Below are 12,390 nucleotides of genomic sequence, written 5' to 3' on the forward strand. Positions count from 1 at the left end.
GAACAAGGCGACTGGCTGAAATCTACTCGTCACGGGCGAGTAGATTCACTGACTTGTCAAGCCCTGCCCATCTATAAAATGGGAATACTAATGACCACTCATCTCACAAAGATGTTGTGAAAATAAATTCATGAATGTTTGTGAAGCACTTGGATACTATAGGGATGAGCACCATAGAAAATACCATGAGGAAATGAATAATTTTATGTTTAGAGTAGGATTCGAATAGTTTTCAGAAATTAAGGTCTAGGCTACACATTGAACAACAGGCAGAAAAAAATATTGACTAGCTAACTGAGCATTCTCCTTTCTGTGTACTGAATGAGGCAAGGGTCCTGTGGGGGGAGGGAGAACAATATTGAACTAAAAATCCTATCACAAGTGTGCACAAGGGGACAGAATGTTGGTTGCTCAGAAAACCTACATTCTGGCATGTCCTAATTTTTGAGTGCCTGACTTTGCAGCTTCTAGATCAGCCTAAATGTTTGCTCTTGAAGTGGCTTCCTTTTAACAAAAAATCAACATTGCCATAAATGCTAGCAAGAACATGGTCTGTTCTGGTGTATGTGCATGTGTGTACACAAGTGCAAGCTGCTTGGCAGAGTGTCAGATCTGCGTGTGCTTTTGTGAGACTTGTATATTGATTGTTTTATCAAGAGGACATAAACGCAGTTTTACTACTGACAATTAATGGATTTCCCCTTTAGTTCATACGTTTTTTAGGAATTGAAGATCACGAGTTGTATTTCCTTTCATATGTGATTTAAATGATGATTGTAATGTTCATGGCCATGGATCATCATTTTATTATATCAATAGCTATAACCAATGAGTGATGAATGGAGCTTTCAGTCAACCCTTTGGCTGCCACAGTTGTTTTAACCAAGCCAAAATTTTGATCATTTAACAGTTTAATAAATTATCACTTCTGGGAGATTCAGGCCCAGATGTCTTAGGTAACAATACTCAGACCCATCAATGGGGGAGAAGGGTAAAGGGACATTAGTCCATCGGCTCCTGACCACCGCCACTGCTGCTGCAGGAGAAGTGATGCCTGGAGCCCACTGCCCCCTTGAATTGCTATGGGGTGCCAGAGCTCTAAGTCTCACTGACAATACTGTTTCTGTAGTAGCCACCTTTTCCCCATCAAGGAAAACAAGTATCTGCAACCATATGGAAATGATAAATTGCCAACAATGTTGATTCAGGATTAGTGTCCTCTAATTGAGCTCATGCTCCCATCTCTCAAAAATTAAAGTCCAGTTTTACTTGCTGTTGAGTGTTTGTATTAATGAATAAGCAAATATTTTTTAGTTTTGGTTTGGATGGGAATATACCATATAGACTGGTTCATTAGCTCGTTTGCATATAAGTTGACCCCCCCCAAAATGAATAGATAAAAATGGCAAACCACTATGATCCTTTCGTAAGCTGATCCTGTATTTCAGTGGTTGGCAAACTTAGGTTCCTATCTCATCAGGGCAAGCCACTAGTGCATCCGGACAATCTGTTTACCTATAGATCCCTGCGGCTCCCAGTGTCTGTGAGTCACCCACCATTCCTGGCCAACAGGAGCAGTGGGAAAAGGCGGCCAGGGTATCTCTCAGCCTGTGCCACTTCCCACAACTCCCATTGGCTAGGTATGGCAAATTGCATCCACTGGGAACTGAGGGGCTCCATGCCTGTGGATGCTTCAGGTACACAAAACATCCTACTACGCCAGTGGCTTACCCTGATGAGCTGGGTACTGAAGTTTGCCAACCCCTGATCTATAAAGAAAATGTAGATGACCTCCTGAGGTCTCTTCCAGCTGTATGATTCTGTGTAGACCCATTAATAAGCCGATCCCTGCTCTTTGTTGCATCTTTTTTTTTTTTTTTTTTTTTTACAAAAAAATGTGTTTATGAACAAGTGTATATATACTAAATAGCTTAGCTTTAGCTCTGCTATAAGTTGTACTTGGCTTTGATTAACTTGTACACAATATTTTCATGCACGTAGCGTGTGCTTGCTCTATTTCAATATATCCCATCAACAAGGCATTTTGCAGAAAGATTAGTTGTTTTGGACTTAATGTAATATTTGGAGCTTCTTCAATGCCTTTATTTGACAATCTAATCAAATTTTTATCACCACGCATGTGTCTAAATGGAATTTCTCTCAGTAAGTGAAAGCCATATTTCTGGAGAAAAGTACTAAACTAAGCTGAAAATTTTAGTATAGTAGATTCTGCTTATTAATAGAGAAGGAAGTGCTAGGATATGCATTCTTTGAAAGCAGCCCTACAAACCTGCCTATCAGTAAGGCCTTTAAAAAATGCTAATAAGAGGCATGCTGTTGCCATTGTCCAAATCCCATTGATGTTAGCTGGTCTGGGATTGGTTCCTAGCAAAAGGTTTCCATTAATAGGACATTGCTAATATCAGAATCGCTATTAAGGGATTCTTATACCTCTAATTCTGCTCTGCCAAATTTCTGGCTGGCTGGAAGACATGAATCTGCTAGATTCTGTTCAGTGGCCTTCTGGACAACTTAATTTCATGACAACATTCAGCTACTCTAAACTTTTCCAGCCAGATGTGATTCAGTCCTGTGCTGGTTTGTATGAAGCATTTCATTCAGAAGCATTACTGACCCAGATTTGTGGCATGTATTATACTAATAATTTAGACAGATATAATTATAATTTTAAAATAAAAAAAATACTTTACAGCGCTCCACACTGAAGCGGTATAGAGAAATGAATCCTGGATCTTTGTATCCCTGACACTAAGAAATGCAGTGGATCTAATCTACCTCGACTTTAGTAAGGCATTTGATACAGTACCACATGGGGAATGATTGGTTAAATTGGAAAAGATAGGAATTAATATGAAAGTTGAGAGGTGGATAAGCAACTGGTTAAAGGGGAGACTACAGCGGGCCATATTGAAAGGTGAACTGTCAGGTTGGAGGAAGGTTACTAGCGGAGTTCCTCAGGGATCAGTTTTGAGGCCAATTTTATTTAATCTTTTTATCGCTGACCTTGGCACCAAAAGTGGAAGTGTCCTGATAAAATTTGCGGATGACACAAAGTTGGGAGCTACTGCCAATTCAGAAAAGGATCGGGATATCATACAGGAAGATCTGGATGACCTTGTAAATTGGAGTGATAGCAATAGGATGAAATTTAGTAGTGAGAAGTGTAAGGTTATGCATTTAGGGATTAATAACAAGAATTTTAGTTATAAGCTGGGGACACATCAGTTGGAAGTAATGGAGGAGGAGAAGGACCTCAGAGTCCTGGTTGATTATAGGATGACTATGAGCCGCCATTGTGACATGGCCGTGAAAAGGCTAATACGGTCTTGGGATGTATTAGGCGAGGTATTTCCAGTAGGGATAAGGAGGTGTTAGTGCTATTATAGGCATTGGTGAGACCCCATTTGGAATACAGTTCTGGTCTCCCATGTTTAAGAAGGATGAATTCAAACTGGAACAGGTACAAAGAAGGGCCACTAGGATGATCCGAGGAATGGAAAATCTGTCTTATGAAAGGAGACTCAAGGAGTTTGGCTTGTTTACCTTAACCAAAAGAAGGCTGAGGGGGGACATGATTGCACTCTTTAAATATATTAGAGGGATAAATATCAGGGAGGGAGAGGAATTATTTAAGCTTAATACCAATGTGGACACAAGAACAAATGGATATAAGCTGGCTAGTAGGAAGTTTAGACTTGAGATTAGACGAAGGTTTCTAACCATTAGAGGAGTGAGGTTCTGGAACGGCCTTCCAAGGGAAGTAGCGGGGGCAAAAGATCTATCTGGCTTTAAGATTAAAATAGATGGGTTTATGAAGGGGATGGTTTGATGAGATAACATGATCTTGGTAACTAATTGACCATTCATTATCAGAGGTAAATAGGTCAATGGAGGGATGATAGGAGTTACTATAGAGAACTTTCTGGGTGTCTGGCTGGTGAGTCTTGCCCACATGCTCAGGGTTTAGCTGATCGCCATATTTGGGGTTGGGAAGGAATTTTCCTCCAGGGTAGATTGGCAGAGGCCCTGGAGGTTTTTCGCCTTCCTCTGTAGCATGGGGTACAGATCACAGCTGGAGGATTCTCTGCATCTTGGGGTCTTCAAAGTATTTGAAGGCTTCAATATCTGAGATATAGGTGAGAGGATTATTCTAGGAGGGGTGGGTGAGATTCTGTGGCCCGTACTGTGCAGGGGGTCAGACTAGATGATCATAATGGTCCCTTCTGACCTTAAAGTCTGAGTTATTCAGAAATATACATTTTTTTAAAAGAAGACTGTAAGATGAAACTTTTATAGTGTACACAGTCTGACATCACACATCTCTGACATCACACAGTCTGACATCACACATCTCACTGACATCACATGTGCCGTACATTATGTACCTTTGACTACTAATGTAAAATGTATGCATTTATCAATAAAAAAAAGTACCACGGGACTTCCATAGCATCTTCCATGCCACCTGTTCTTGGCTCTGTAATGAAACTGACTTTCCAGGTGGCATGGTTGATCCCAGACTCAACTACTTGCAGAACTCAATATATGTATTTCACCAGCATCATACACATTTACATGCAATAAGCAACTAAGCAAAGTGGCAGAGTTATGGATGACTAGGCAGAAGAAATTGGTTGGGATGGGCTATTACTGGGAGAAGGAGGTTACTTTCAAGTAGGAATAAGGGATCTTCCGGAAAAGGGCTTATTTTCCGGAAAATCACGTCTAGACTGGTGCTTTTCTCCGGCATAACCCCGAGCCGGAAAAAAGCGTCAGCCATGTAAATGCAAATTTAAATCCCCTGCAGAATTTGCAATTGCGATGTGTCTCTTCCCTTCCGGAAAGGAGTGCTAATGTAGACACAGCCATAGTGAAATCAGATTAACTCAAACTCTGCTCAATACAATGCTTTCGTAATAGTTTAAATGTCACACATGGCCAGAGAAGTATTTAACTGTATTCATTGGCTCCGGCTGCCTGCTTTCTTCTATCTGATATAGAGAACAGTAGATTCACAAGTGCCTTGAAAGGGGAGTACTGTTCCCTCTTGGCTTGAGGGTTTTGCAGACTCTGTGAAATTTGGGACTAGGTTTCCTTAAATTGGCAAAACATTTCTTTTATTTAAAAAAATTGGACAAGAACTGAGAACTGGGCCCTCAATTGGAAAAGAGTACAGCACACATTTATTTTAATGTGGCATAAAATCAATTCAAAGTTGTAGAACTAGGCTTTTCAAAGGATAATACGTAACATTTAGTCTATGAAGTAAGTGCTGGTTCTTCTCTGACAGGTTCATATTCTTTCACATGTAACAAGTTATCACTAACAATACCATGTGTTCGTTGAAATTACAGCAGTGAAATTCAGATGCTTTAACTCCTTTATGAAGTTAGGTTTTATTTAGATGCATGGTTCTTTCTGAAGGGCAACATCTGTGATTCCATGTTCTGTACTGAAAATTAAGGACCAACCGTTTTATTCTTTATTGCCAGTTCTAAAACCTTGCTTGAAAACCTGCATTTGAATTTTGTGGCTTGGGTTTGTATCAAGTTACTGTGGACAACCCGTTCTATGTTTCAGCAGTGAGTATCTGCCATTTAAAACACACTTAAGTTTTAAACAGCCCGTGCTTTCTTTCCACTATGAAGTGGAAAGGAAAGAGAAAGTTGATTAAAGGGACACATCACCATAAAAATTGCCATCTGAAAATAATCAGTGATCTATTATTTAGTCTTTATATTGCAGTATGAATTAGATGGCCCCCTCTGGAATTAAGCTTCATTGTGTTAGGCATTAGACTAACATACACAGAGACATGGGCCTTGTCTGGAGATCCCTATTCTTACAAATGGTCCCCAAGGCTAACTGGCCAAGATCCAATTACAAAAAAGAAAAGAATCAGTTTCTCTGTGTGCTTGACGGGTCTGTTGTGCAACAGCCAGTTTCAGGATTCTGTTGGCGTCTGATTCCCTCCATGTGTCATATAGGGTTACCAGATGGTTTTAAAAAAAAAATACTGGACACACTTGATCTCAGATCGGAAGGGGGCAGGAGTCAGGGGGAGCAGGGCTGGCCGGGGGGGGGGGGGTGATCGTCTGGTGGGAAGCAGGGCTCACCAGGAGGGAGTTGGGAGGAGCGGGGCTGGGTGGGGGGGAACTGGCTGGTGCGGAGCGGGGCTGGCCGGGGGTGGAGCAGGAGGGGGGAGAACTGGCTGGTGGGAAGTGGGGCTGGCCCAGGCACATGCAGATCCCAGGGTGCTGCCCATCCCACGCACAGTCCCGGAGGTGCGCACGGGCCAGTCTGGCCGCGGGAATTCCATCCTGCCCCGCCCCCGCACCTCTCATCTCTACTGTGTAGTTGTGTACTGCCTGGCTGGTAGACATGCTCACAAATAATGAGCCAGGCAGTATGCAACTGTGTACCGGTACTCATGATAATAATAAAATCTTAATTAGAAAATACCGAACATTTATAAGTCCGGTATTTTCTCAGTTCATTTTCCAGACAAAAAGCTCAAATACCAGACTGTCTGGTTCAAAACTGGACACCTGGCAACCCATGTCTCATACGCCAGCACGATGAGTTCACTCTCTAGGCTACTCTGGTGGAAACTCCTGTGCAAATTTGTCCCAAAGCTTTATAACAGGCTGCTGGCTTGTTTGTAAAACAAAATCAGAATTGCTGCTGTTCTGGTAGCCAAAAGAGTGTCACCTTCTTCCCTGCACCCTACATGGGAGGGCTGAGAAGCACTAGGAAAAGGAGGAGCTGGCTGGGGAAACCATGTCTTCACTTTCCAGACTGCTATATGGGTGCAGAAATCAAGGGGAGCCATAGAATCATAGAGTTGGAAGAGGCCTCAGAAGGTCATCAAGTCCAGCATAGGATGGTATAAGAGAAGTGCAAATATTATCTGCAAGCTCTTCCTTATCTCCTTTCACTCTTCCATATTGTTTCTTTATTATTTTTCAATAAAGAGCTTGATTCCTCTGTTCAGTCATTGATTGCAGTACACCTAAACTTTGTGGGGTTTGCAATAAGGATCCATATTTCGCGCTCAGCGCTGTTCTATGTTGAAGGACTGATCCAAAAGTCTGAATTTGAACAACATTCTGCAGCTCAGAGGCACGTAGCAGTGCCCTGGTGATGGCTTAGCACATCCTCCTTAAGGTATAAAGTGAGGGAGCATATTACTTCCGTTAACTAAGGATTGGATTTGTTTGATAGGCCAATTAATAAATAAACAACAAGATAAGGTTCTAGATGCCCTACCACATGATTAATAGTACAATTATATCCCAGCAGCATGAAAATAATTTAATTTCCAACAGGAACCCAACCAGCCAGCCATCTACAAAATCTCTTAGTTTTTGTAACTTCATTGTTAGTGCCATTGACAGAAGCAAAGAGAAGTTCTTTGCAAACAGAATTAAGAAAAACAATTTTGTAGGTATGTAACATCCTTTTCTTATGATTTTAATTAGATAAATTAGATATGCTGCACTGGTCCTTCACCAGCTGGGTTTGTCAGACTTTTTTTTTAATGTTATGATTATATGATATTGTATTTAATTTAGATTTTGTAAAAATGAGAATACATTATTTTTTAAAAATGCATTTTCTGTATATCTGAGGCTATGTCTAGACTATGGGGTTTTTCCAGGATACCTTCCAGAAAAACTCTACTGTGTCTGCTCTTCCACAAAAAAAAGCGGAAGAGCAGCCGCACTTTTTCGGAAGTCCTGTCTTCCTCCTCCCGCAAGGAAGAAAGGCTCTTCCAAAAGAGAGTTTTTTCCGAAATGTGACCCATCTACACTGTGTAGATGGGCAAAATTAAGGAAAACCTCTTAACGAAAAAACTATCCAAAAAAGGTGCGCAAATTGCAGAGTGCAATTTGCATACCTTTTTCCGATAAAGGCCTATAGTGTAGACATAGCCTGAGCAAGTTAATTAAATTAGTTCAGTGAATGGCTGTATTGAAGTTTCAGATCTATTGGCCCAATAAAGTTCTTTGCGCTCTACTTCATGCAAAATGTATTAAACTAGTAGACATTTGGTGTCCCGCACCTATAGTAATAATTCATTTGCAGTCATATTTTATTTATGCAAGTTTCAGAGGCATAGCTTTTGAAACAGCTATGAGCAAGGAAGTTTCATGGGAATGAAACCTGATGGTTCATGTTTTATGTCTTAATTTTGCTTATTCGTTTTGAAACTAAAATTGAGTGGGAGTCAAAAACGTTAATTTTAGCTGTAAAGCAAGGCATGTCTAATATTCTAACTACAAAAAGAAAAAGCCGTCAATCTTCGTTTTTCCGGCATCATCTTTTATTCTAAATATCAGTGCAGTGTTCTCCTCTATGTGCAGTACAAAGTAAGACGGGGCAAAATTGTAAATGATTATTGACAATAAAGATTTCTAGAATTTAAATTACCTTTAAATTTCCCATAATCAGAAAACAAACAGCTGAGTACAAAAAAGTTTGATTCCCTGAGATTTTTAGTGGGGTTTTTCTCCTTTTCTTTAAAGGCCTGGCATTGAAAGTGAGGAGGAGTCTTTGGTCAAATTCCAACTTGGATAATTACTTCATTAACTGACTGAAGTTGATAGCAGTTTTATGTACAATCACTTCTGTCATGCTGCTGTCTCTGGAGTGCAACAGGTGTTAAACAACACATAGGAGCATTATACTTCATGGTAGGACAGAGAGTGAAGAATGACTCCGAATTAACTTGCCATGTGTAGACGTGGTATTCTGAAAGAAACCCCTTCCTTCAGATTAACTGTTACTCCTCGGACTAATGGATTTTTAAAATGGTGACCGGACGCGAATATGCTAATCAAGTGCAGGATATTTAAATCACGCGCTTCATTAGCAACTTCGGTATGCTACATTTGCATCCCTAGTCTGGACTAGGGAGCAAGTGTAGACATACCCTTAGTCTAAGGTACATTATCCCCTAGCAGCTACCAACCAGTGTTTATTCAGTAATTAATTTAATTGAATAGGGAGAAAAAAAGTGAAAACTGTTCCTGAGGAGCATTCATGCTTTGTGCCCTTTGCCTCTCACCTTGACAGTGAACAAGGACATTAGTCAATATGAATGTACATTCCAAGTGGCATGATACTTATGTGATGTTAGAAATGGCAGTGCATGAATATGAAATATCTGAAAAATGGGAATCCATTAGGTTATATCTTACACAGAATATACCTCAAGAATAAGGCGTGTTTACTCTTTAAATAGGATTTTTTTCTATCAGTTCCAAAATTGATTGCTGTTCATGAGGGATAACATTTTCCAAAGTACGACTTTGGACTTCAAGCACCATTTTTTAAATAATCTGAACTGATACTTAAATACTATTGAAAATTTCACTGTAAATCCTTAGTATCAGTAAGTGGTAAACTGGACTCAGTACATCTGTATATGATTAATAGGAGTCTAATCTTTTCAGCTATATGGAAGTATGAATAGCAAAAAGATGGAAAATTTCTGGTATCTCACTTTTTGAAGTGTACACGGCTTTTATCTCTACCTATCTTAGTGAAACCAAAATGCGGTTCAGCTAAGAATCTTTAATGAGCCCATTTAAATAGTTTGTCTATTAAAAACAGATACTGGTAATGGATTCAGCCATATATCATTATTAATCATATTGGGGCTGTTTTTCAGAAAAGGATGTAGCCGGTCTTACAATTGTGCAGCTAATTTGGGTGTTATTACTGCCTAAAATGGCCAGGTAGAGGAATAACTGGCCATTTTTGTGCTCGCAGTTAAGGGTAACTGCATGCAAATTATATATGGACTTGCATGTGGTTGTTTGATAAAATTGTGTCCTAATATTCATCTAGATCTACTTTTGCCACAGCAGGGTTTTTTTTATAACTTTCTTTGGCATATTAAAATCTCAAATGGTGGAAAAATTCCATAGATGTGTAGAAACAATATCACTTTAAAGACTAACAAGATGGTTTGTTAGATGATGAGCTTTCGTGGGCCAGACCCACTTCCTCAGATGAAAGGAAGTTTTTTATCTGAGGAAGTGGGTCTGGCCCACGAAAGCTCATCATCTAATAAACCATCTTGTTAGTCTTTAAAGTGCTACATTGTCCTGCATTTTGCTTCAGCTACCCCAGACTAACACGGCTACATTTCTATCACTATTCTAGAAACAATATGTGATTGAGACCCTTTTGATTTTTACAATATAACCTTCAACACTTACTATAACTCTTGAAATTGCTAAATTTAATGAACTCTTTGAACACAAATAGTGATTTGTTCTTCCTAACGGCTGTTTGCCAGATACGCAGCTTGTATTAAAGAAGGCCTTCAGTAAAACAGTTTCTGATGCACGGTGGTTCTCCTTAAAATTGCTAGAAGATTGAGTCCAAGGATTTTGCAGTGATTAAGTTCTTAATTCCTTAATTCTGAGTAATTCTGCCTGTAGGACAATTTAAAATGGTTCCTTAGGCATTACTTTGTCCAAACATCATTACCAGCCATTTCTAGTTTTGGCAACTTTGATTTAACCATTAATTAAAACCTCCATTTGATTTCTCTTTGCTTTCTTCAGACAAAAATGCAAGTCGATGATCTGAGATGACCACGAGATATTGGATTTGCAGGGCCATATTGCTAATAAACTGATGAATTCAGTACTGTGAGGAAGCTGAATTACAATTATTCTAGCTAGGCTGAACAATCTGTGCACTTTATTGCAGAGTTATCGCATTACTGAAGATGTGTGTGCAGTTTCATGCTATTAGCTCCAGGGGATGCTGTTGTACTAAAGGTTTGTGTGCATGGAAAATGGCCTGGTTTACAAAAGACAAGTATTTGTGGTGTTATAGTAAGAAGTATAGTTCACATATAATGCAAAAAGCATAGTAATTAATGGTGCTTGCAAGTGCTATAACTTTTAAGCAGTAATATTAATCCATAAATAACAAAACTCATGGAATATGCTATTAGTAATGTTTGCTTTACCACATACTTGGCATATAACCTGGTGACATATGTTTGCCACTGATTTAATTTCAACCTGAGCTATTTCAAACTGGTAAAATGCTCAGTGAATCATTTATAAGACTGTTGGGAATTCTTTCCTCGAAAGCGTGCATTGAGCAGATTACAGGGAAATAGTCTAGGAATACTTGGTATTAGTAGCTACAATGCCTCAGCATGTTAGGGATTTTAGAAGTTTCCTCAAGTTCTCTGGAATGAACAATTTCATATGTGTGAGGATTTTTTAGAATGATTGATCATATAATATTGGCATAAAAAAATTTTCTTTCTGTCCATTCACTAGGCATTCATTTCTTTTTGTGAATTAATTAAAATGTTTTATATTGCTTACAAATATGTATTATATTGGTACAAAACTGTTTAACTGGAAGCATGTGGCAGATGTTAATCACTTTGCTCAATGCAGTACCAGAAGGCACTCTGATTGCAGTATGAGAACCTTTATATAAGAAAATAGCATGGTTGCTTTCCCCTCTTCCAACCACCAACACTTCAGGAGCAATTCAAATATTGTAAATTGGAATATGCTAGTACTTATCTTTTCTCCCATAGACCTTAGCTGGTAGTAATGGAAATTCAGGAATGCTGTAGCTACTAAGTTACACATAGTGTAAATACTTTCCTTAATTTTACTAGAATTTAGAGTTCAGGCAGGGGGGACTTGCCTCTCCTTTGTCGGTGTTGTAACTGTGAAATCTAGCCTTTCTTTTTCTTATCTTTCTTGCAGTATTTATTAAAATGTTGCTTTTAGTAAATGAAAATGGTTTGAAAGAAAGAAAAGAAGCCGTGAAATCGTCAATTCTAATGTGACTAAAGAGTCTCAAAGTCCTAGGGAGAAAAATGATTTTTGCATCAGAGAGTGAGTAGCTAGGTATTTGCATAATGTTTCCAGCCTTATCTCCCTTTGAACTTGCAAATGTCATTTTCTTCATTTAAAAAATTCCCTGCTCTAGAAAGTACCTTATTTTTAGCCTGGAGGTAGGTGGATACACCTTTACTGCCTCAAATCTGGGAGCCAAAAAACATCATGATAAACTTTACTTAGCCAATTATTTTGTTTGCTATACAAAAAATTGTCTAGTTACTTGAACATTAAGTATCATGATTTCTGAGACATTTAGAAATCTTTAAGATCAAGGTTCGAATTGCAGCAAAGCAAGCCACATCCTGAGAACAACTGCGGTAAAAAATCTCCTTTGTTTCTGTCCTTTTAAACCAAAGCTTGAACAATGAATTCTCCAGGCACTAAAAAGCCAGAGCCTGAATTGTTTTACTGACATCCCTTCGGGATTTAAAATGTAGCAGTAGACTGATTAAAAGTAGCATAGAGGCTGATC

The 12,390-nt window shown here is 39.1% G+C and overlaps 1 protein-coding gene across 1 annotated transcript in view; it reads left to right on the top strand.

The window, feature by feature from the left end:
- VGLL4 (vestigial like family member 4) overlaps positions 1-12,390 on the top strand; it is a 155,785-nt gene that overhangs the window by 64,089 nt on the left and 79,306 nt on the right. The window lies entirely within an intron of this gene.

This window comes from Pelodiscus sinensis, chromosome 11 (genome assembly GCF_052426305.1).
Source record: "Pelodiscus sinensis isolate ZL-2025 chromosome 11, ASM5242630v1, whole genome shotgun sequence".
NCBI classification, from domain to species: Eukaryota; Metazoa; Chordata; order Testudines; family Trionychidae; genus Pelodiscus; species Pelodiscus sinensis.